Here is a 26,806-nt window from a genome sequence, read left to right on the forward strand (position 1 = left end):
TGGCTGGATGGCATCACTGACTCGATGGACATGAGTTTGAGTGAACTCTGGGAGTTGGTGATGGACAGGGGGCCTGGTGTGCTGCAATTCATGGGTTCACAAAGAGTTGAACAGGACTGAGCGAATGAACTGAACTGAATTGAGCTGAGCTGAGCATTAAGTACTTTACAAGCATTCTTTAATCTAAAGGGCTTCCCTGGTAGCTCAGTTGGTAAAGAACCCACCTACAAATGCAGGAAACCCTGGTTAGATTCCTGGGTCAGGAAGATCCCCTAGAGAAGGGACAGGCTGCTACTGCTGCTGCTGCTAAGTTGCTTCAGTCGTGTCCAGCTCTCTGTGACCCCATAGATGGCAGCCCACCAGGCTCCCCCATCCCTGGGATTCTCAAGGCAAGAACACTGGAGTGGGTTACCATTTCCTTCTCCAATGCATGAGAGTGAAAAGTGAAAGTGAAGTCGCTCAGTTGTGTCCAACTCTTAGCAACCCCATGGACTGTAGCCCACCAGGCTCCTCCATCCATGGGATTTTCCAGGCAAGAGTACTGGAGTGGGGTGCCATTGCCTTCTCCAAGGGACAGGCTACTCACTCCAATTTTCTTGGGCTTTCTTGGTGACTCAGATGGTAAAGAATCTGCCTGCAATGCGGGAGATCTAGGTTTGAGCCCTATAGATAGTGTAAATGTGCCCAGGTGATTAAGATAGCATGATCATGTACAGGCAATGAAACTGAGAAAGAGTTTTCTGGCCTGATAGTTAAATTTTGGCCAAGACATTAAGGAGAGAAGGGATGAGCATTAGTGGGAAGACTGGAAAGTTATTCATTGTAGGGAGAAAGCACTTGGTGGAAGCCTTGTACTGCTTGTTTAAGAACTGTGACCTGATAACTTGAAAACTGAGGTTCTGGTGAAAACTGAAGGCATGTTTTTTGTAGTGTGAAAAAAATTAATAACCAGTGTCTATTCATTTGTTCATGTTTGAACATGACTGTTTCATAAATGTGTTGAAATGACTTAGGTCTCTTTCAGGTCTGGAATAAATGTTTATATCACAGCATCAGGGCCCATGGGGCAGCATTTGCAAGTCCAAACTTAACTCCCTCTTTCTTAGTGTGGGAGGTGAGTATCTATGGACTTGCAAAGCAAACAACAGCAACAACAAACTTGTAGTATTTTCTTTTATCTATAATTATTAATAATGTTGTGAAGAAACCCAATTTGATATATCTATGCCAAAGTATGGCAGAAAGTGAAGAGGAGCTAAAAAGCCTCTTGATGAAAGTGAAAGAGGAGAGTGAAAAAGTTGGCTTAAAGCTCAACATTCAGAAAACAAAGATCATGGCATCTGGTCCCATCACTTCATGGAAAATAGATGGGGAAACAGTGGAAACAGTGTCAGACTTTATTTTTGGGGGCTCCAAAATCACTGCAGATGGTGACTGCAGCCATGAATTAAAAAGATGCTTACTCCTTGGAAGAAAAGTTATGACCAACCTAGAGAGCATATTCAAAAGCAGAAACATTACTTTGACAACTAAGGTCCGTCTAGTCAAGGCTATGGTTTTTCCTGTGGTCATGTATGGATGTGAGAGTTGGACTGTGAAGAAGGCTGAACACCGAAGAATTGATGCTTTTGAACTGTGGTGTTGGAGAAGACTCTTGAGGGTCCCTTGGACTGCAAGGAGATCCAACCAGTCCATTCTGAAGGAGATCAGCCCTGGGATTTCTTTGGAAGGAATGATGCTAAAGCTGAAGCTCCAGTACTTTGGCCACCTCATGCGAAGAGTTGACTCATTGGAAAAGACTCTGGTGCTGGGAGGGATGGGGACGACAGAGGATGAGATGGCTGGATGGCATCATGGACTCGATGGACGTGAGTCTGAGTGAACTCCGGGAGTTGGTGATGGACAGGGAGGCCTGGCGTGCTGCGATTCATGGGGTCGCAAAGAGTCGGACACGACTGAGCGACTGAACTGAACTGAACTGATGCCAAAGTATAAACGAAATCTTTTTTCCCAGTTTTCTTGGGATTTAATTGATTTATAATATTGTATTTGTCCAAGAAATAGAATGTGATAATTTGGTATATGTATATATTGTGAAATGATTACCACAATAAATTTAGTTAACCCCAGTTAACATAATTATAAATTCTGTTTTTGTAACAAGAACTTTTAAGATCCTTAGCAGCTTTCAAACATACAATATGGTGTTGTTAATATGGTTATTGTGACCAAGCTGCACATTACATCCCCATTGCTCATTTATCTTATAAGTGGAAGTTGTTATCTTGTGACCATCTTTACTCATTTTCCCTATCTCCAGCTTCCTGCTCTAGCAACCATCAATCCATTCTTTCTATCATACGTTCAGTTTTTTAGATTTAACATATAAATGAGATAATAAAGTATTTATCTTTGTCTGATTTATTTCATTTAGCATAATGCCCTGAGTCCACCCACGTGGCTACAAATAGCCATATTTCCTTCTTTCTAATGGCTGAATAATAGTAGGTTGTTTTACACCCCATGTTATTTATCCATTTTCCATCAAAAAACAGTAAGATTGTTTCCATATCTTGACTGTTATAAATCCTACATTGAATACGGAGGTACAGATCTTTTGGGGATAGTTATTTCATTTCCTCCGGATATGTAGCTAGAAGGAAACTTGCTGGATCATATGTTAGTTGTATTTAAATTTTTTTTGAAGAACCTCCACACTATTTTCTATAGTGGCTGCACCAATTTACATTTTCACCAACAATGCATGTCTTTCTCTTTTCTCAACATGCTCACCAACACGTTATCACTTGTGTTTTTGATACTAGCCATTCTAACAGGTGTGGGGTGGCATTTAGTTAATTTAATTAGTTCTTCCTATAGAATTCTACTCATTTCTACCACATATATTATCACATAAAGATTTTTGGTCATATCATAGTATCAACATGATAACCTAGATCAGCTAATTCTGTGTTCTCCATTTAAATAACAGTAACTCACACAAATCTTTCTGAAAGAATATTGTAATTAATCTCAAAAGATAGTTTATAATTCTGTATGCTCTGCTTTCATACACATGTGGCATTCTTTTGACTTTCAGTATTTATTTATTATATTTTCAAGCCTTTTGTTAAAATAACTGGTACACAAATCATTTCCTGATTGCCACATGATTCTATTTGTATTTTTGAGTTATTAACCTTCACAATACAACAGTGGCTGGAAATTTGACAGCAAAACAGTGCTTTCTTTTGGCACTTTTCAGAAATAATTATTTGTAAATCTGAATTACTGATTAAAGAAAACTGATTTATTTTGCATTCTAAATTTATATGGCACTTTCTTTTAAGCTAATGTAAATTAGACTAATTATAAGCTATCTTTTTTCCCCCAACAGAGCAAATAAAAATAGAATTTGTAGAAAAGTTTTTTCCTTTACACATATTAAATCATTGCTCTCCTCTTCTTTGAAAGTTAGTTCTGATTAAGATGTATTTATATCTCATTGAAATCTTTGACAAAACCTTGGCATCCCTTTGAGTAATGACATATCACACTGTACATGTGCGCTTAGTCATGTCCAGCTCTTTGTGAACCCATGGGCTGTAGCCCACCAGGCTCCTCTGTCCATGGCATTCTCCAGGAAAGACTACTAGAGTGAATTGCCATTTCCTCCTCCACGGAATCTTCCTGACCCAGGAATTGAACTCTCATCTCATCTCCTGTATCTCCATTGAAATACCTTTAAACAAATGAACAGTAACAGCTTAAATGACAAATATTACTATTATTGATACAACTTACTAAGGAGAATATGTTAGAATATATTAAAATGCAGATAAACAGTGAAAGAACAAATTTAATTTTCAACTAAATATTGCATTGATAGTTAGACCATTGGTTAAAACATGAGAGCAGGTTTCTTCCATTTCAGGGAAGCAAAATACTTGTAGATCACTTAACATTTATGAAGCATGTTCTCAGTCTGTAGGTATATATTCCCTTTATATATGTTATTTAATTTAACTACATCCCTCTGTAATTGATAGTGTTATCCTGTTTGCAGATGGGAAACAGGTTCAGAAAGATTGAGAATGATAACTAATCCTAGTAAGTAGCAAAACCTAAACTGATCTAATTCCAGGGCAAAGCTCTTTCTGACACGTCAGTATGGGTCTTTATCTCTTTGAAAACTGATGAACATTAAGAGCTTTCTTCCAGAGATATGCATGGAGAAACAACATGAGCAATGATAAAACAGTAATCTCACTGAACCGTTGGTGTGTGCTTGGTCTTGCTTTCACTGATAGATCTTTTTACAAAATTGCTTTCCTCTGAGATAGTGGACTTCAAATATTTTCTCTTGAGGCTTTTCTAAATTATAACTATCAGAAAATGTTTTGCTTGAAGGCTAAAGAAAAATGAAAGGTTACTTAACTACACCTCATAATTCCTGTCAAGGTAGGTATTATGAACTCTACATCTGCCAGGATTCAAACTTAAATAAGGTGCCTCCACAAACTGTTCATTTCTCTATGATTTCTTCCTGATATTTTGAAGTTGAAATAATCTGAGAACTATTCACAAAGGAGAGAAACACTTTTTCTTGATCCTCAACATCATGATGCTGTAGGCTAATTCTTACTCTTCTTCCTTTGCCTCTTAATACAGAGAATGTGTTTTCAGGCCTCTCCCTCAGTCTGCTCCACTCTGAGTGCATCTTACATAAAACTCAATCAGCCAGTTTTTGCCAAATGGTCTTAGGGTTGGTTGTCCCCTTTTATGTATAATTCTGAACTTGTCTACAACTTAAAGTCAATAGAGCGTAATGGTTAAGAGAATTGGCACTGATTTGCAAAAAAGTCGCACATGACTGAACAACAATAACAACAACCAGACCAGAGTCCAAATACTGCCTATGCCCCTAATTAGCTGTGTAAACTTGGAGAAGTCATAAGAGATCAGAGTCCTCATGCAGAAGATGGTGTAATAAATGTATCTACCCCATATGGCTAATGTGAAAATTAATGGAATGTGAGATAGTACATGTTAAGCATTAGCACCGTGCCTGGTTCTTGTTAGTCATACCTGCTCTTATTGTCAGTTATTCACTTTATATTCCTGGCTTCAACTCAGTGCCTAATATTTAATAGTTGTTCAACACATATTTACTAGATAAAACTAGTTCTGATATTTAAGCACTGGGCCAACAGCAGAGTAGACACCCCTACTCATCACTTTGTCCTCAGAAAGGAGAATAGATGCAAACCAGTCATCATAATCTCTTTTCTCACTCTAAATTTCCCATCCAGCCCCAGTAATAAAATAATATTCCTGAACCCCAACAAATTAGAGAATTTTTCAAATCACACTATTTGAAAATGGTTGGGCTTCCCTAATCTTATAATGGACTTCTCAGGTGGTGCTAGTGGTAAAGAATCCAACTACCAATGCCCACAAGAGATGCAGGTTCGATTCCTGAGTTGGGAAGATTCCCTGGAGTAGGAAATGGCAACCCACTTTATGTCCCAGGACCCCAAGGTCACCAGGTGTATATTAATGCAGTCTAGTTAAGATAAATGATTATAGTTCATAAACTGCTTACGAACTCATGTGTGCCTTTTAAAATTTACTGCCTGCAAACTGCTTTGTTCACCTCTGAGTCTTCCAAGGGTTACAACAGACACTGGCACATGGAAGGTATTTAGGAAATGTTTGTTGAATAAATGAGTAAAAATGTGAGTGAATAGAAACTGAAACACTAACACAAGAATATTTTTCTTTCGAAAAAATAATGAAAAAATTTCATTCAATAAGAATCGTTCTTAGTACTGATACATGACTTAGTAGTTCCTATTCAATACAAAATGTTCCACTCCATTTTTTTCTGGTATTTTACAAGTTATTAATTAATGATTTTCCTGGCAGCTCAGATGGTAAAGCATGTGCCTGCAATGGAGACCCAAGTCTGGCCCTGAACTAGATTTTCCTTTTACATTCCTTCTCTGTTCAGTGCAGTGCCTGGGTAGCTAAGAGAGCAGCTTGGTTTCTCAATAGCCTGAACACCTTCATTTTGAAGGGTTTGTGGGTTAGGTCTTAGCCTCTAAATTACCATATCCAGGAGGCTTATTGGCATCCTCTTTAAAATCAATTTAAGTCGTGTCCAACTCTTTGTGATCATTTTGCCCAAGTATATGTATATCTGGTTGTCTGCTCTTTCTCTTTCTCTCTCCACACACACACACACTCACACACACACACACACACACACTCTCACACACACACACACACTCACACACACACACACACACAAGCACACAAAGAGAGAGATTTTCCTTGAGTTAGGATGGGGTTATGTCCTGATAGACCAATTGTTAAGTTGAAAATGCATTTAATACACCTGACCTACTGAACAACACAGTTAATTATCAGGGCTTCCCTGATATCTCAGTTGGTAAAGAATCTGCCTAAAATGCAGGAGACCCTGGTTTGATTCCTGGGTCAGGAAGATCTGCAGAAGGGATAGGCTACCCACTCCAGTGTTCTTGGGCTTCCCTTGTGGCTTCGCTGGTAAAGAATCCGCCTGTGATGTGGGAGACATGGGCTAGATCCCTGGTTTGGTAAGATCCCCTGGAGAAGGCAAAGGCTACCCACTCCAGTATTCTGGCCTAGAGAATTCCATGGACTGTTTAGTCCATAGGGTCACAAAGAGTATAACAGCGACTTTCATGTTCACTTTTCTTTCACTTTCAAAGGCAGAACAAAGATCACTGCTAATGAATTAATGGGTTTGGCATTTACTGACCTCTATTTTCTTAATGAGATATGAATCAACTCACCAGCTGAGTCAGAGGGAAGCAGAGAGGATGGAGGAAAATTTGAAGAGAGTGGGTAAAGCTTCTAAGAAAATGGTCCTTAAGAAGAATTAGGAAGAACTTACTGGTAAGTCTGAGCAGTATTTCCAGTCTTGAAAAACCATTTGAAGGTGGTTTGGTCGTTAATTTATTGGAATACCAATCTGCCCTGCCAAAAGATTTTTTTCACCTGCCTGGCTATGTTATAAAGAAGTAGAAAAGAATAAGAGATAACAAGTGACAGAAAATTCAGTTAGTGTTTTTAAAAACTTTTTCTGCTTACCTCACACCCATTCTGGGGAGCCTTCACAGACAGCTGCCCTCCCAGTCACATGTACCCCAACAAGGCAGCACTCCATTATCAAAAAATTCAAAGAAATGGAACATAAATTTCCACATTGTTAATTTAGCAAACTCAAACATTATACAAAATATCTTCGGTTGGCAAAAAATTTTGCAGTATAATTTAGTTTGATCTTTTAACAAGTAATTTGTCAATGTCTAGGAAGATAAAAATGTTAATAGTGTATTATACATTAATTCTAATTCTGGACCCTTATGCCAATAAATAATTTACATCCAGAAAACTATATAAATAAAAGTGCTCATTATCACATCATTTGTAATAACAAAAATTGGAAACACTTTTAATTGTTAATAGGAAAATAATTTAGTAAATTATACCCACTTCTTAGAAAATTACACAGTTGCTATAATTACAAGACTATGAAGCAAAATAGAATAATGCTTAATGAGGGAAGAATGAAGAAAGCTGACTTAAAATTTTGTCTACCTTGTGACAGTAATTATATAAACATAATATTTATTAAAAATTAAAACAAAATAAGGTTTTGAAAGCTCTGTAACAGTAATAAGGATTTTATGTTTGTTTCAAAATGTTTTTAACATGGCTCTTCTTTATAATTTTTTTTTAGAGGCATAATAGGTTTTTTCTACTCCCTTTCTTAAGAGTTTCTGATTATTACTTCATTTTTTCATTTCATAGTTTCAAATAAAATCAGTGATTTTATCATCAGAGAAGATTAGACTTAATTTGACATTTTATAATTCCAAGTTATTTGGTATAAAAAGACCACATACACTTGTAAGTTCTTTAAAAATATAATTTCAAGACATTTTTTGTGCTTAATCTTCCCTAGTCTGGAGATTAAGCAAACTACCTAAAACTGCTAGGCACTTTTTTTTCATTCTTCTCCTTTTTATTCATTTATCTCGCCCTTCACAGAAATGATAACAAATGAGTCTGCAGGTACATCTGCCAATTTCTTAAATCCCTTATTATCCACATTACAAAATCATACTAGTAAGAATGCTTCCATTATTTTCAGAGCTCTTTAGTTTTTATGCTTCAGCATTCTGCAGGAAGTATCTTATATAAGTGCAAAACTTGGATCCAACTTCTAGAAGCTTTTGATTTCTTAGTTCAAAAGTAAGAGATCCTTAATTCAGCCACATGATTCACAATTGTTTGTACAGTAAGAAGCTCCTAAATCATGCTTTGATGAATACCTGTCAGTTCTCTTGCCATTTTCCAAAGTTCTATATTAAACATTCTCTCTCTCTCTCTCTCTCTCTCTCTCTCTCTCTCTCTCTCTCTCTCTCTGTCACACACACACACACACACACACACACACACATTTTGATTAAAAACACAGACTTTGGCATTATAAAGTTTAAGATTCTATTTCCAGTTCTACAGTATCTGGGCCCCTTCTCTTTAGGCAAGTAACCTAGTGTCTCTGACTCTTGTTATTTTCATCTCTAAAATGGAGATTACAATTACATCAGACAGTCCTCAAAACATCCGTAGTGATTTCAGAGTTTCTTTTTCAGAGTCAGGTACAAAGCAGGCACTCAGTAAATGACTAGTGCTTTTATTACTTGATTATTATTTCTGTGTTTAATTTTAACTGAGTCAGTGAGTTCCTATAATGAAATGCAATTTCCAGTAAATCAGGTAACACCTGTTATCAGCAAAAATTTTAACTGAGTTCATTATTTTCTATGTAACTCAGATTAGCGTTCTGCCTTTTTTCTGTGCCGTATGTAGGTGTTCAACAGATTAAGTTAATAAATGTATGAATGCATGAATGTGTAGATGAATGATTAAATGCTTATTTTTGAGAAGGTAGAAAAAATATAACAGTGGAACAAATAAAATAGTCTATGGAAGAAAATGGCAAACTCACATATGTGCCCAGGGCCAAACTAGGAAAAATTGCCCTTTTTTTTTTTTTTTTAAGGAAAAAATGTGTCAAATAACTTATTTAGCACTAATAAAAAATAATGTCATATCAACCATACTAAAATAGAACATTGAGCTACAGTTCCGTTAAGTGGCATTGTGCCAGCACTCATTCAATAAGTTGTGTGACTCTGCGGCCCACACTCCTCTGTTCATGGGATATTCCTGGCAAGAATACTGGAGTGGGTTGCCATTTCCTCCTCTAAGCATTTTCCCTGGAATTGAACCTGCGTTTCCTGTGTCTCCTACCTTGGCAGCTGGATTCTTTTATGGGTCCTTTTATCACTGAGCCACTTGGGAAGCCCCTGAGTGATATTATACAGTCTAAATTTATGGAGAACTTTTGAGATGGCTGATAAAAAGATGGTGAGTGACCTTTGAGCAGAAAAGATAGAAAGAAATGGCTTTTTCTACATGCTACTGTGCCTTTAAGTAAAATGCTTCATAATCTTGCTGCATAGCTATATGTCATTTGGCTTTAGGCACCTATTGTGGTTTACCCTGTGAAGATAAGGTTTTGCCATGGAGAGGATTTGTAGAAGTAACACACGTTCCAGTACCATTGGCAACCACAAGTATCAAAACCCCAGTTTAGGTGAAACTGCTGTCAAATGATAATATCATTTCCTTGTGAATGTTTTGGGAAAAGATGTATAAAAGTCAATCATTTATTGACTGAAATACCGTTTCATCATTTTGAAAACATAAACTACATTAAAGTTGGTAGAGCATCGTATGTTAATATTTCACTGTACTTTAGACATTGCCTACAATCAATTGCCTACCTATGAATTGTAATAATTTCTGCCCTTTGAAACACTATCATTTACTAAAGTCCATACATTAGTCAAATTCCTTAGTTTTTACCTAATTCCCTTCTTCTGTTTCAGGATTTCATTCAAGACATCACACTACATTTAGTTGTCATTTTTCCTTAGGCTCCTCTTGGGATTGATGGTTTCTCAGACTCCTTGGTTTGGATGACGTGGACAATTTTGAGTTAGTCAGAATTTTGTAGAATGCCCATTCTTGGGGTTTGTTTGATTCATTTTTCCTGATAAGATTAGAATTCTGTGTTTGGGGGAGGAAGACCACAGCGTAGAAGGGTTATTTTCTCAGATCACATCAATGTGCATAGTATCAATGTGCATTATGAATGCTGAGGTGGATCTTGATCACCTGGCTCAGGTAGTGCTTTCCAGGTTTCTTCACTGTAGAGTTACTCTTTTCTCTTGTACTTTTTGGAAGGAAGTTAGTATCCTCGGCCCACAACTGAGGAAGATGGAGTATCTACATAAACTATTTGGAATTCTTTTTCACTGGGATTTTGTCTATTCTCATTTATTTATTTATGTATCCAATTATTTACATATGAAGAACTCATGGATTTTTATTTTATATTTAGGGTAATCCTCTAATTTTACTTTATTTGTTGCTCAAATTGCTTTAGTCCTGAACCTTATGAATTCTTTCAGTTGGCTTTTGTGCCACTTTGATGTATCCCTATTTGGAGGGTTTGTTTGTTTTTACACTTCCATACCCTATATGATGGTCTAAGCTCATCTTGTAAATTTACTGCCCCAGTCCTAAAATCAGCTATTTCTTCAAGGATAACTAGATCTTCTTATTGGAGAATGGTATTAGACATGAGGATCTGGGTTTGGAGTATGCTAATTGTGACTCAAATGTCATTGCCTCCAGGTCTTCCCAGCTGACAGAGCAAAGAGATAATATGTATGTATATTAACCATATATATACACATATCTATAAATATCTCTCTACATAACTGTGTATTAAGCTAATATGAATGTTAAACTAAATATGAATGTATATTGAGGTTTCCAACTCTAATCTGTTAATCACATAGATCATTTTAGCTCCATTTCTTGCTTATCTTTAAATTGCAACTCCAGCAAAACACTTGACTTTTAGAAGTGAGAAAATCAAATTGTAGCAAATTTGGAAAGCCACATTATCTAGCAGAATAATTCTTAAAGGGCAAGGTGTGCGTCATCAAATTTTAATTTACAGTCAGCAGTGCTTTTTTAACATCAATAGGTCTCTAGACTTCTGCTTCCAAGAAATGAAGCAGCTCATTTCTCCCAGGTTCTCTCACTTGAAACTAAAACCCTGAACATAACAACAAACAAGCAAAGAAAGACACTGAAAGGTGGAAATGAGAACGCAGAGTTAGTAGGGACTTTGGGACTTGGGGAATGACATGGTGTTTCTTATCGCTTCCTATACATTCCTGTGGAGGGTACTACAGGAGCCTCCAATCCAAAACCACCAACAGATCACACAAAAAGCTTCCAAAAAAAAAAACAACCAAAAACAACCAACCCTGTTCTCCTAAGCCTAAGTATGAAGAAAGGGGTTGCTAAAAACAGAAAACTGAGCAATAAACACACCATTCAGTGGAGGGTACCTGGTGGTTCAGATAAAGAATCTACCTGTAATGCGGGACACCTGGGTTTGATCCCTGAGTGGGGAAGATCCCCAGAAGAAGGAAATGGCAACCCACTCCAGCCATTTCTTGCTTGAGAAATCCCATGGACAGAGGAGCCTGGCGGGCTCTAGTCCATGGGGTCACAAAGCAGATGTGACTGAGCAACTAACTTTCACTTTTCATACTATTCAAGCCAAATGCCAATGGAAATATTGCACCCATTCCCTACGTTCTGTGATTTTGGTTGGGCCAAGTGAGGCTATGATCTTCCATGCCACCCAACTCCTGCCCTCCAGAAAAGGCAGCACTCTGATTCCCCACCAGGTTTGCAACCTACTCTAGTATTCTTGCTGGGAAAATCCCATGGACAGAGGAGCTAGTCAGACATAGCTCAGTGACAAAGCATGCACACACACATCCATAGTGTATATATCAACCCCAATCACCCTCCCTCTTCTGCTTGGTATCCATAAGTTTTTCTCTATGTCTGTGTCTGTATTTCTCCTTTGCAAATGGATCATCTATACCATTTTCCTAGATTCCATATATAGGCATTAACATATGATATTTGTTTTTCTTTTTCTGACTTACTTTACTCTGTAGACAGTCTCTAGGTCCATCCACATCTCTGCAAATACCCAATTTTATTCTTTTGTATGGCTGAGTAATAGTCCATGAGGGGTTCCCAGGTGGCGCTACTGGCAAAGAACTTCTCTGCCAATGCAGGAGACATAAGAGACATGGATTTTGATCCCTGGGTCAGGAAGATCACCTGGAGGAAAGCATGGCAACCCACTCCAGTATTCTTGCCTAGAGAATCCCATGGAGAGAGGAGCCTAGAGAGCTACCATCCATAAGGTCACAAGAAGTTGGACATGATAGAAGCAACTTAGCATCAGTTCAGTTCAGTTCAGTTGCTCAGTTGTGTCTGACTCTTTGTGACCCCATGAAGTACACCAGGCTTCCCTGTCCATCACCAACTCCTCGAGATTGCTGAAACTCATGTCATTAATTCGGTGATGCCATCCAACCATCTCATCCTCTGCCATCCCCTTCTCCACCCGCCCTCAATCTTTCCCAGCATCCAAGTCTTTTCCAGTGAGTCAGTTCTTTGCATCAGGTGGCCAGAGTATTGGAGTTTCAGCTTCAGCATCAGTCCTTCCAATGGATATTCAAGACTGATTTCCTTTAAGATTGACTGGTTTGATCTCCTTGCAGTCCAAGGGAATCTCAAGAGTCTTCACCACCACAGTTCAAAAGCATCAATTCTTTGACACTCAGCTTTCTTTATAGTCCAACTTTCACATCCTTACATTACTGGAAAATAGTGTGTGTGCAACTTAGCATGCACACACACTATTCCATTGTGTGTATGCGTGTATGTTCATACACACATCTTCTTTATCCATTCCTCTTTTGATGGATATTTAGCTTACTTCCATGTCCTGGCTATTGTAAATAGTGCTGCAATGAACACTGTGGTATATGTGTCTTTTAGAATTTTGGTTTTCTCAAGGTTTATTCCCAGTTTTCTGGATCATATGGTAGTTTTATTTTTAATTTTTTAAGGAACCTCCATACTGTTCTCCATAGTGGTTGTATCAATTTATATTTCTACCAACAGTATAAGTGTACTCATCTTTCTATAGCCAGGATTATTATCACCCTTCTCTAGCAATCCAGCCACAGTAGTTCCAGAATGATCTTTCTAAAACTAAAATAAGCAAATTTATCTTATGAAAATACCTGATTGTGTTGTGGAACTTTTCTCTCTTCTCTTCTAAATTTTCAATTACAATCTTTCAATGAATTCCAATATCCTTGGAGTAAAAATCTCACATCCTAACTCTTTTTGTCCATTGGGATGCTGCAAGAATACACTACAGGTTGGGTGGCTCATGAACAACAGACATTTATTTCTAGCAGTTCTGGAGACTGGAAGTGCAAGAACAGGGTGCCAGTATGGTCAGATGAGGCTTCCCTGGTGGCTCAGTGGTAAAAAAAATTGCCTGCAATGCAGGAACAGTAGGAGACATGGCTTAGATCTCTGGGTTGGGAAGATCCCCTGGAGGAGGGTATGGCAGCCCACTCTAGTATTCTTGCCTGGAGAATCCCATGGACAGAGGAGCCTAGTGGGCTGCAGTCCATAGGGTCACAAAGAGTTGGACACGACTGAAATGACTCCACATTCATGCATTGCATGTCAGATGAGGGCCTTCTGAGTCAGACTTCTTGTACTTTCGCATGGCAGAAGAGGCTAGGGAGCTCTATGGGGTCTTTTTGTTTGTAGGACCACTAATAACATTCCTGAGGGCTGTGCCCTCATGATCTAATCTTTCTCAAAGATCCCACCTACAATGGGAAATTAATTTGGAGGGGCACATAGAAATTCAGCCATAGCACTTACTATACATACATGGACCATTCATGAGATTGCTTCTGACACCCTCTCCATTGTCTTCGTTTCTTATACTCCAATGAGCATTTCTTATATTGATTATAAATGGATCTCCTTTCTGCTCTGATTCTTAACCATTCATTTTCTTGCAACCGTGAATTTATCTTCTCTTTTCCTTAAAAATACACCCCTCCTTCCTGTTACATATCCATTTCCATTGACTTCTACAGGAAGCCCTGCTGATATCTCCCATATACTGTCCATAGCAAAAATTAAGATCTTACTGCATCTTCCTATAGCATTCTGTAATAATTTTTACTGTAATTATGAGTTTTATTTGGATGTCACATTACATTTATTTCTAGATGGCAAGATAATAATTTTAGTAACAGTAACACTAGTGTTAGCTTAACCCATGATATACTCTAGCTGTTCAATAAATGTTTGTTGAATGAGTGAATGAATGAATGCATAAATTGTCAGCTTGAAATCTTAAGCATTTTATCTTTTAATAATCTGTTCAAACACATAGTTTTTCAAAAACATAAGGACTTAGGATCCTAAACTTCATTTGATAGAGGAAGTTTTTGCTGTCACATCATGTTTAAATACCTCCAGGTAAAACCATTAACCCAGGAATTTAAGGTTATCCATTTAGACTTGCAAGCCAGTAACTAATACCTCCTGCCCCCACTATATCAGACAGTATCAGTGCTCGACTCATATCTCCCCAGCCTCATCATTCCAGTATATACTGACATAATCATCTAATATCAGCAATTAGCCACTCTAGGACAGGTCAGAAGTATACAGGAGTTAATATATCTGGGTGTAGCTCTCAACCAAGGACAGAGGGAGACTGGAAGATAAGTACTTCAAGTTTCTCGCTCAGTCTTGGAATAACTCTGAGACATGTTCCATAGAATTTTAGAGAACTCCCCTGGAGGACTGGCAGCAGTTTCCTGCAGGAGAAATCTGTTTAGTAATGTACCTCTATTGATTTCTTTCCATATCTCTGCTCTCAAATCCCACTCCACTCCTGAGTTTTCTGGAAGAACCTCCCAGATGAACAGCTTGCATTCAAATTCTTGCCTCAGGTTCTGCTTCTAGGGGAATTCAAATTATAGCATCCTACCAATCCAGTGCTCCTTACAGAGCCATCACTGCTACAAGTATGAAGGCATGGCTCATTTTGTGTCACTCGGCCTGTATCCTAATACTTTTAAACAGATTGGAAAGAGCATGACCTTGAAGAGAAAAATAGCTTATGTGAGAGTGGCCAATGGATAAAGGAAAGGAGAGACAGTGCCATTTGTTTTCCATTGATGATAGTATGAAATTTACACGCAGATGGTTTAACAGGTGTGACTATAATTTGAGGAGACTGCCCCCTTGGTTACTAAGGAAACTGCTATTATTATTGTGGAAACACAATCTCACAACTTGATTGCTTCACTTGTAGCCTTTTTCTTAACTCTGGTATCTTTCTAAATCACTGAATAGCAGCCAACAGATTCATTCTCTTCCCACGACTTCATCACAAAGAGACACACATGTGCACACACACACACACACACACACACACACTTTTGTGTATGCCAGTGCTAAAAAAGACAAGCTCATAGTGCATGTATGCAATGGATACTATAAATTACAGGTCTCCGTGAAATACCCTTCTGCAGGTTTCATGAATAATTAAGTTTAGCAAAATTAATAATTTGCTAAAGATCTTGATGAAAACTGAAGAAAGAAAATTCTAAAGAAAACAACTTAGAAACCTGCCTTTTTGCCCTCACTTTGTGCTTTAATGAACAAAGGGTAACAGGGACTTTTTTTTTGAAGTCTTTGCTTGGGTTGAAGACACATGAAACAACCTGTACTATTATCATAATATGTTAAGTTTATGAGTATATAAACTTTTTCATCTCCTGCACTGGCAGGTTCTTTACCACTAGTGCCACTTTAGAAGCCCATGCAAACTTAGAAAGCATGAATTTTCTGAAAGCTATTATACTGTTTAGAAGATGTATGCTTGGATGTTTACTTAAAACTAAAAATTGAGGTCTATATGTACAAATAATTTCTCTTTCTGTATCCATTTCAGTTTTCTGAGTTTCTGGGAAGGCCTGGTATCTCCAAAGGAACAGTTTCTGGTAGAAGTCTGGAGGTCTGATTCAAGAAAAAAGTAATCCAGGATAGCCAATGAATTGAGGACAAGAAGGTTTCCAATCAGGTAGGAACACTTAATCTCATACAATCACCTTAAATAAAGCATGCTGTTAGCTGGATATGATACAGCTGCTTGGAAAAGATGGATTTATAACCTACCCTACAAAGAAACTATCCCCAGTTCCCTTGGAGGTTGTAGTGTTTATCAGAGAGTACCTTGGGGAAAAATGAGTACAATAACAGCATGATGCTTTTTTCCATTTTTAGCTCATTGTTGCCACATACCCTTGGTGATCTTGGTGCCTGTGATTTAGTCCCATGAGCTTAGGTATATGGAACAGCAGTTAACCCTTTTTAGTATTTTCTCCCAAGACAAATAGTTTTTATAGGTTTTTTTCATGATCTTCTAGTTGCTTATCACAATTAAGCATCAAGTCTCCTAAATGAGGTATAGTTCCAGTCATTCTAAGGAAATCAGCTTGGTTCTTATTGGGGCACATCTTCTTGGTCTTGGCACAAAGTGAGTTCACATAAGGAGTTACAAGGAGGAGAAAGGGACCTGGGAAAGAGGAGTTCATTGTTCCCTGTGCACATCAGAACTCCTCTGACAATTGTATTTTCATTAGCAATGTCAACTTTAAAAATATTCACAACCTAAAGGTTGAGAGTTATGTTTTATTTGGTGGGAATTTTTAGGACTTCAAGATCAGGAGGCAGCATCTCAAATAACCCTGAGAGAACTGCTCCAAGGCAGTGAGACGGGGAGCTAGGTTTTATAGAAGTTTTGCAACAAAGGGCAGGTAGACTGAACATCAGAAGATCATTGTTAGTTAAAGAAAAATCAGATATTTCAAGTTAAGTAGTTTAGCACTTTTCTATGTGTGGGAGGATGTAAGAATCTGGGCTTATTGAAATCATTCCTTTGATATGCACCTCAGCTATATGGAACCAGTATCCTGTGTTTTCATATCTTGAGCTGCCTCAGGGCTGACCATAGAGAATGGCTGCAGTCTGATCTCTGCTAGATGGTAGATAGTCTTTCTTTCCTGAGTTCCCTCAGGGCTCACCAGTTTACCATCAGTGATGCCTGCAATCACTGATGACTGTCACATCCTTTGTTTACTGATATGCAAGACATTTTCCATTTTTCAGAGTTTGTGATAAAACCTTACAATAAAAGGAATAACGAAGATGTCCCATTATATGGCAGGACAAAAGATAGTAGTGACATCAAAATCAGGGCCTATCCGTCTCATCTGCTGTTACAGACTCAGTGTTCAGCTGAGTTTATTTGACTCCTTATCAATATTCAATAAGAAAACCATGTTGAATGACTTAAGGATGAATTAATGAATGAAAAAAAATATATATAGTAGAAACTGTGTTTTATACTTGTATTTTCTTGAGTGTTGACTTCTGTATTTCAGGACCTAGCACTATTACTGACACATAGAACAATTTGTTGAAAGAATGAAACCCCACAAGTCTAAGAATAATTTTAAGACCAATACAGACCTCATATTTGTTATGGTCTATTACAGAAGTATCCAGAGATGAAAGCCTGGATCTCAGCTACTGATAGAGTTAACAGAATCTATCAAGTTTTAATAATTTACAATTCATCCTATTACATTTAGGCATTTACCTACATGAACCATACAATTAAATATTGACTGGAAAAAAATGCGCAACCTAAAAGTTGAGAATTCTGTTTTATTCAGCAGACATACTGAAGACTTAAGTCAGGAGACAGCTTCTCAGATAGCTCTGAGGGACTGTTACAAAGAGGTAAGGGAGGAGCCAGGATATTTAGGACATTTTGCAAGAAAAACAGGTAGTCGGAACACCAAAAGATCACTGTTAATTAAAGAAACTAGACATCTCAAGTTAATGAATTTAGCACCTCTCAATATCTGGTAAGATGCAAGAATCTGAGCTCATTGGAATCATTCCATTGATATGCACTTTAAATACCTAGGGCCAGTATTTTGCTTTTTCCATCTTGAGTCCCCCCAGGGTGCAGCTTTGAGGGTGGCTGTAGTGGCTGGTGGCTTGATGACTATAACATCCTTTGTTACTGATATGACAGGCGACATCTTTGTCTACATAAATGACTTGAATATGGATGCAAAACATGATTCTTGGAGCATTTTTACAAAGTTAAGGGCAATTTCAGAATCACTAGCAGCTAAAATTGCTGTTTGAACCTCTCCACAGGTAGGTAGTAAACTGCAGTTGCTAGATTCTTTATTCTCAAGGGATAACAAAAAGCCATGTAATTCAAGAAAGAAATGTAAAATTTAGCATAATGCCATTTCCACAAAACCAAACACACAGATAATACAGATATACATACACACATACACAAACTCTCTCAGATATGAAGTAATAATCTAAAATAGGACCCTGGAACTCATTGCAAAATAGCTGATGTACTAATTTTATTTTATTCATGTTTGATATTTATATTAATAACATTCAGACTTGCTATATGGAAAAATACCTTTGCACCAATATTGTCTTTGTCTGTGTTATCGATAATGTATGAGATTGCCTCTCTGCTCCATCCTTTCCCTGTAATATCTTAGGGGCAGGAGATGTAGTTATCAGTTGTTTTTAAAATTTCTAGATAGCCAGAAGACTAATATCACTTAAGTAAAGAAGGCAGAATATCACAAAGTAGGTGGCTTCGTTATGGAACATAAAGTCCTCATAGTAAAGGGGAAGAATTTCATAGCTAAAAGGCTTCAGTTGCAGAAGATTTGTGAGTAAACATGTATGTTGTTTCAAAGTGGACTCTCTTTTCTATAATTAATGTCTGGGACTTATCTTTGGTACCTAATGGATTTTGATTTTAAAGTATTATTGTTAATATACCAAAGAATATATTAAATTGGATGTAAATTATGAGAAACTATAAAATAAACTCCTTCAAACACACCACCAAAATTAAGAACTAGAATCAAAATTGTTGAACATTCACTCTGTTCTCTACTCTGTTTTCACCTTCCTTTCACCAAAGAAACCACTCTCATCTTGGCTTTCTATTCAGCATTCATTTAATCTTTATGTGATTTTGCTTGTTACTGAGATTTATAAAACTGATATCATACTTTAGTCTTCTGTGCTTCCCTTTTTACTCAACGTCATGTTTCTAAGGTTGGTACATTTTGTTTTAACTCATGTTCATTCATTTGACTGGAGAAGGGAATGGCAACCCACTCTAGTATTCTTGCCTAGAGAATCACATGGGCAGAGGAGAAAATTCCATATTGTATAAATATAAGAAAATATATTTATTAGTCTATTAATGATATTGGGGCCTATTATGAACAGTACTTCCATGAATGTTTATTTTAATGTTTCCTAGTACACATGTGCAAGATTTTATTTAACATAAGTAAAAGAGCACACCACTAAGAAAAGAATTGCTGAAAATTCAAATATTCAACTTTAAAATATTATGCCAAGTGTTTTCCAAAGCTATAGAGTCTGTTTTTAGTCCTTCTGTTCTATAGCCTCACCAGTAAGAATGGGCAATCAAGTCAGTATAAATTCTCTTCCGGTTTTTGTATTAGTTTGCTCAGTTTCCCCTAAAAAAATATACCACAGACAATGGCTTAAAAAAAATCGAGATTTATCTTCCATCAGTTCTGGAGGCTGGAATGCCAGGATCAAGGTGTTGGCAGTTTGGGGTCTTTCTGAGGTCTCTTTCCTTGAGTTGCAGATGGCCACTGCCTCCTGGCTGTGTCTTCACATGTCCTCTGCCCTGTGTGTGTACATCTTTGTGTCTCTTCCTCTTCTTATGACACTGGTCATAATTAGATTGAGAATCCTTCATTTGTTTAAATAGTTGCCTGTGTTTCCTATTCTGTGAAATTCCAGAAAATATCTTTTCTCCATCATTCTATTGTTTATCTTTTTCTTACTTATTTCTTATTGTTCTTTGTGGTTAGTCATTCAGTTGTGTCCGACTCCGAGACCCTATAAACTGTAGCCTGCCAGGCTTCTCTGTCCATGGGGATTCTCCAGGCAAGAATCCTGGAGTGGGTTGCCATGCCCTCCTCCAGGGGATCTTCCCAAACCAAGGATTGGAACCTGGGTCTCCCGCACTGCAGGCAGATTCCTTACCGGATGAGCCACCAGGGAAGCTCTGGTATTGTTCTTTAAATACAAGCAAATAATCCTTTGTCAGCTATATCTGACACAAAAAAGTTATGTCTTGCCTTCTTTTTTAATGTTATCTGGTGATAAAAGCAGCTCTCAATTTTAATGAAATCAAATTTATCTTTTAGCCTAGTGCCTTTCTTGTCTTACTTTTATAGTAGATTTTCTTCTGAAAGTTCTAGTGTATCGGTGTTCTATATTCAAGCCATTAATGTATCTAGAATTGACCTGTATATATACTTCCCAATTTCTTTCTTTTCTTATAGATAATTAAGTTTTCCAGGATCACTTTGGAATGATTTTTTTTAAGTGTGTCTGAGCTATTCTTGGACATTTGCCCATTCATATGAATATCAGAATTAGCTGGTATGCAAAACCTCTGTTAAATATTTTTATTGTAAATATATTGAATGTATAAATGAAGTTGGGGAAATTTTACATCATTATGATGGTCTCTTATTCATAAATAAAATGTATTTCTCCACTTATTTATGTTTCAATAAGGGTTTGTCATTTTATCCATAAATGTCTTGCACATCTTTATTTGTATTTATTCCTAGGCAACTTTTTTTCTATTTTATTTTATTATTTAAATTTAAATTTATTTATTTTAATTGGAGGCTAATTACTTTACAATATTGTATTGGTTTGGCCATACATCAACATGAATCCGCCATGGGTGTACATGTGTTCCCTATCCTGACCCCCCTTCCCACCTCCCTCCCCATCCCCATCCCAGTATACCAGCCCCAAGCATCCTGTATCCTGCATCAAACCTGGACTGGCGATTCATTTCTTATATGATATTATACATGTTTCAATGCCATTCTCCCAGATCATCCCACCCTCTCCTTCTCCCACAGAGTCCAAAAGACTGTTCTATACATCTGTGTCTCTTTTGCTGTCTTGCATACAGGGTTATCGTTACCATCTTTCTAAATTCCATACATATGCGTTAGTATACTGTATTGGTGTTTTTCTTTCTGGCTTACTTCACTCTGTATAATAGGCTCCAGTTTCATCCACCTCATTAGAGCTGATTCAAATGTATTCTTTTTAATGACTGAGTAATACTCCATTGTGTATATGTACCACAGCTTTCTTATCCATTCATCTGCTGATGGACATCTAGGTTGTTTCCATGTCCTGGCTATTATAAACAGTGCTGCAGTGAACATTGGGGTACATGTATCTCTTTCAATTCTGGTTTCCTTGGTGTGTATGCCCATCAGTGGGATTGCTGAGTCATAAGGCAGTTCTATTTCCAGTTTTTTAAGGAATCTCCACACTGTTCTCCATAATGGCTGTACTAGTTTGCATTCCCATCAAGAGTGTAAGAGGGTTCCCTTTTCTCCACACCCTCTCCAGCATTTATTGCTTGTAGACTTTTGGATCTCAGCCATTCTGACTGGCGTGAAATGGTACCTCATTGTGGTTTTGATTTGCATTTCTCTTATGATGACTGATGTTGAGCATCTTTTCATGTGTTTGTTAGCCATCTGTATGTCTTCTTTGGAGAAATGTCTATTTAGTCCTTTGGTCCATTTTTTGATTGGGTTGTGTGTTTTTCTGGAATTGAGCTGCAGGAGTTGCTTGTATATTTTTGAGATTAATTCTTTGTCCATTGCTTCATTTGCTATTATTTTCTCCCATTCTGAAGGCTGTCTTTTCACCTTGCTTATAGTTTCCTTTGTTGTGCAGAAGCTTTTAATTTTAATTAGGTCCCATTTGTTTATTTTTGCTTTTATTTCCAATATTCTGGGAGGTGGATCATAGAGGATCCTGCTGTGATTTATGTTGGAGAGTGTTTTGCCTACGTTCTCCTCTAGGAGTTTTAGTTTCTGGTCTTACGTTTAGATCTTTAATCTATTTTGAGTTTATTTTTGTGTATGATGCTAGAAAGTGATCTAGTTTCATTCTTTTACAAGTGGTTGACCAGTTTTCCCAGCACCACTTGTTAAAGAGATTGTCTTTAATTCATTGTATATTTTTGCCTCCTTTGTAAAAGATAAGGTGTCCATAGGTGTGTGGATTCGTCTCTGGGCTTTCTATTTTGTTCCATTGATCTATATTTCTCTTTGTGCCAGTACCATACTGTCTTGATGACTGTGGCTTTGTAGTAGAGCCTGAAGTCAGGCAGGTTGATTCCTCCAGTTCCATTCTTCTTTCTCAAGATTGCTTTGGCTATTCAAGGTTTTTTGTATTTTCATACAAATTGTGAAATTATTTGTTCCAGCTCTGTGAAAAATACCGTTGGTAGCTTGATAGGGATTGCATTGAATCTATAGATTGCTTTGTGTAGTATATTCATTTTCACTATATTGATTCTTCTGATCCATGAACATGGTATATTTCTCCATCTATTAGTGTCTTCTTTGATTTCTTTCACCAGTGTTTTATAATTTTCTATATTTATGTCTTTAGTTTCTTTAGGTAGATATATTACTAAGTATTTTATTCTTTTCGTTGCAATGGTGAATGGAATTGTTTCCTTAATTTCTCTTTCTATTTTCTCATTATTATGTATAGGAAAGAAAAGCCCAGGTCCAGACAGCTTCACAGCTGAATTCTACCAAAAATTTAGAGAAGAGCTAATACCTATCCTACTCGAACTCTTCCAGAAAATTGCAGAGGAAGGTAAACTTCCAAACTCATTCTATGAGGCCACCATCACCCTAATACCAAAACCTGACAAAGATACCACAAAAAAAGAAAACTACAGGCCAATATCACTGATGAACATAGATGCAAAAATCCTTAACAAAATTTTAGCAATCAGAATCCAACAACACATTAAAAAGGTCATACACCATGACCAAGTGGGCTTTATCCCAGGGATGCAAGGATTCTTCAATATCTGCAAATCAATCAATGTAATACACCACATTAATAAATTGAAAAATAAAAGGCATATGATTATTTAAATAGATGCAGAGAAAGCCTGTGACAAAATTCAACATCCATTTATGATAAAAACCCTCCAGAAAGCAGGAATAGAAGGAACATACCTCAACATAATAAAAGCTATATATGACAAATCCACAGCAAACATTATCCTCAATGGTGAAAAATTGAAAGCATTTCCCCTAAAGTCAGGAACAAGACAAGGGTGCCCACTTTCACCACTACTATTCAACATAGTTTTGGAATTTTTGGCCATAGCAATCAGAGCATAAAAGGAAATAAAAGGAATCCAAATTGGAAAAGAAGTAAAACTGTCACTGTTTGCAGATGATATGATCCTCTACATAGAAAACTCAAAAGACTCCACCAGAAAATTTCTAGAGCTAATCAATGAATATAGTAAAGTTGCAGGATATAAAATCAACACACAGAAATCCCTTTTTTATATTTTAAATAATTTTTAAGCTCTTTCTTTTTGCTGGATTAGAGAATCCAATAGGTTTTTGTATCTTGAGCTTACATCTATCCATCTTGCTAATATTGCTTCTTAGTAAGAGAGAGAAGTTTCTTAGCAAAAAGGAATAAATGTAAAATTAAATAAAAATGTTATAGGTCAGCTCTGGTCAATAATAGAACTATCTGTGATAATGGAAATGTTCTTATATTGTGCTTGTGCTTAGTCACTGAGTCATGTCTGACTCTTCGATCTCATGGACTGTAGCCCACCCTCCTCTGTCCATGGGCTCCTCTAGACAAGAATACTGGAGTGGGTTGCCAGGCCCTGCTCCAGAAGATCTTCCCAACCCAGGGATTGAACCAATGTCTCCTGCATTGCAAGTTCTTAGTGCTATCAAATCTATAACCATTAGTCACATATGTTTTAAAAAAAATTTTAATGTAAATTAAGTAAAATTCAATAAAATTTAAAAATCAGTTCTTGAATCACATTTGCCCACATTTCAGGTATTTAATAGCCACTTGTTAATAAGGGATGCAATGTTGGACATTTGGCTCCAGACTATTAGACTGTGGAGCCATGCAGTCCTGGGACTTTATCTTTGTCAGTGGCATAATGAGATCTTTTCATGAGCCTATTATTCTGTTATTTTAAAAAGAAGTTACTTAACAGTTATCTCTAACTTTTTGAAATAATCCAACATACAGCTTTCACCACTCATGAATTTCTTGAACCATATTTATGTTTCTAAACTACTTCTTGAATCAAGTGTTCACTTGATTCATGACCCTATAAATGCAATTTTGATCATTTCCCCCTGAAATCTCATATTTGTATAACCATGTGGAAATGCATTTCCTACCTTTTTGCCCTCTTGTAAGCTCTTCCTGTATTTTAATCCTCATGAGCTTATATCTCCTAATGTTAAATACTTAATATCATTAGCTTGTAAAAAAATGTAAGAGATCATTGTTAAGCTCTTTTTGTCAATCATCCATACATTTAAACAGTGTGTTGCAATAAGAAATAATACTTAGTAATAAGAAGACACAAGTTGTAGTTTTACCCATAAAAATGAACTTTATATGCATTCAAGTAAGGTTTATTTAAGGTATGTAAGATTTATTCTCATTCTAAAATTGTTATGATTATTTGGGCTTCTTTGGTAGCTCAGCTGGTAAAGAATCTGCCTGCAATGCAGGAAAACCCCATTCGATTCCTGGGTTGGGAAGATCCTCTGGAGAAGGGATAGGCTACCGATTCCAATATTCTTAGGCTTCCCTGTGGCTCAGATGGTAAAGAATCCACCTGCAATGTGGGAAGCCTGGGTTGGATCCCTGGGTTGGGAAGATCCCCTGGAGAAAGGAAGAGCTACCCACTCCGGTATTCTGGCCTGGAGAATTCCATGGACAGAGGAGCCTAACAGGCTACTGTCCTAATTTTCCCCAAACTGAATACTTACTATAAATAGTTTGTTTTAAAAAAAAAATTAAGAGATCACTGGTAAGCTCTTTTATTTTCAATCATCTATATATTTAAATAATGTGTTGCAATAAGAAATAATCCTTGGTAATCAAAAAGGTCAAGTCATAATTTCACCCATAAAAATGAACTCTGTATGTATTCAAGTAAGGTTTATATAAGATTTATTCTGATTCTAAAATTGTTATGATTATTTAGAAAATTATGTTTGAAATATGATAAGATTCAAAGCCAATAAAGGTTTGAAATCTATTTAAAGAATCTATAAAGAACTCAAGTATTTTACCTTTTTCCCTTATTTGACATTAACCTGTACTCCTTCATCTTTCACTTACAGCATGCTGTAGCTGCAGTTAACACAAAAACAAAATATAATGTCTAAATTTAAATAAATACTTTTGTTTAAAATTGTTATAACCTAAATTATTGATTCCCCTTTCACAACTTTTTCTATTCTCCATGCTACTGCAATCGATCACTTGTGATAGAAAATTATTCCTTTTTTTTGTTTGGTAATTCTTTTTTAAAAATATCATGTTTCAAACTATCATCAATTCAAGAAACATTGGAAAATGAGCCTCAGAATTCCCAGCATTAATGTTTTGTTTCATTGGCTATCAGGACACCATACTTTCCTAGATTTCTCCCCTCCTCACTTGCCATTTGCAGTCTCCTTTGTGATGCCTCCTACCCCTCACAAAATTCAAAAACATTTGCTCCTTGGAAGAAAAGCTATGACAAACCTAGTGAAAGTGAAGTGAAAGTGAAGTCGCTCAGTCATATCCGACTCTTTGCGATCCATGGATTGTAGCCCACCAGGCTCCTCTGTCCATGGGATTCTCCAGACAAGAATACTGGAGTGGGTTGCCATTTCCTTCTCCAGGGGATCTTCCTGACTCAGGGATCAAACCCGGGTCTCCCGCGTTGCAGGCAGACACTTTAACCTCTGAGCCACCAGGGAAGCCCTAGACAACATGTTAAGAAGCAGAGTCATACATCACTTTGCCAACAAAGGTTGATATAGTCAAAGCTAAGGTTTTTCCAGTAGTCATGTGCGGATGTGAGAGTTGGTCCATAAATAAGGCTGAGCCCAAATAATTGATGCTTTTGCACTGTGGTGCTGGAAAGACTCTTGAAGGTCCCTTGGACAGCAAGCAGATCAAACCAGCCAGTCCTAAAAGAAATCAAACCAGTCAATCGTAAAGAAAATCGACCCTGAATATTCACTGGAAGGACTAATGCTAAAGTTGAAGCTCCAATACTTTGACCACCTGATGCAAAGAGCTGACTCATTGGAAAAAACCCTGATGCTGGGAAAGATTGAGGGCAAAAGGAGAAAGGGGTGACAGAGGATGAGATGGTTAGATAATCACCAACTCAACAGATGTGAGTTTGAGCATATTCCAGGAGATAGTGAAGGACTGGGAAGCCTGGCAAGCTGCAGTTCACGGGGTCATAAAGAGTTGTATATGACTTACTGACTGAACATCCTACCCCTCAGTGTCTCTTAGAATGCCCTAATGATCATTCCCAGCCCTTATCACTGTCACTATTTATGTTTTACTCTAGTTCCATTACATTAATGAGTCCCAAATTCATAGTTCTAGGCCTAACCATTCACCCAGTCTCCAGACTCCTAATTCCAATTTCCCACTAAGT

The 26,806-nt window shown here is 37.2% G+C and overlaps 1 protein-coding gene across 6 annotated transcripts in view; it reads left to right on the forward strand.

Annotated features, from left to right (window-relative positions):
• Nucleotides 1–26,806, forward strand: part of PKIA (cAMP-dependent protein kinase inhibitor alpha) — a 98,379-nt gene that overhangs the window by 42,543 nt on the left and 29,030 nt on the right. For 2 of the 6 annotated variants that reach the window (XM_069601066.1, XM_069601069.1), the window contains exon 2: nucleotides 16,073–16,201. The exons of 1 other annotated variant lie outside the window; for it this stretch is intronic. The gene's annotated coding sequence lies outside the window, so the exon portion shown is untranslated. Of the gene's footprint in view, nucleotides 1–6,755; nucleotides 6,943–16,072; nucleotides 16,202–22,833; nucleotides 22,942–26,806 lie in introns of all 6 variants that reach the window. 3 more of the 6 variants (XM_069601068.1, XM_069601067.1, XM_069601071.1) reach the window with 3 other exon arrangements.

The sequence above is a fragment of the Ovis canadensis genome, chromosome 9 (genome assembly GCF_042477335.2).
Source record: "Ovis canadensis isolate MfBH-ARS-UI-01 breed Bighorn chromosome 9, ARS-UI_OviCan_v2, whole genome shotgun sequence".
Lineage (NCBI taxonomy): Eukaryota > Metazoa > Chordata > Mammalia > Artiodactyla > Bovidae > Ovis > Ovis canadensis.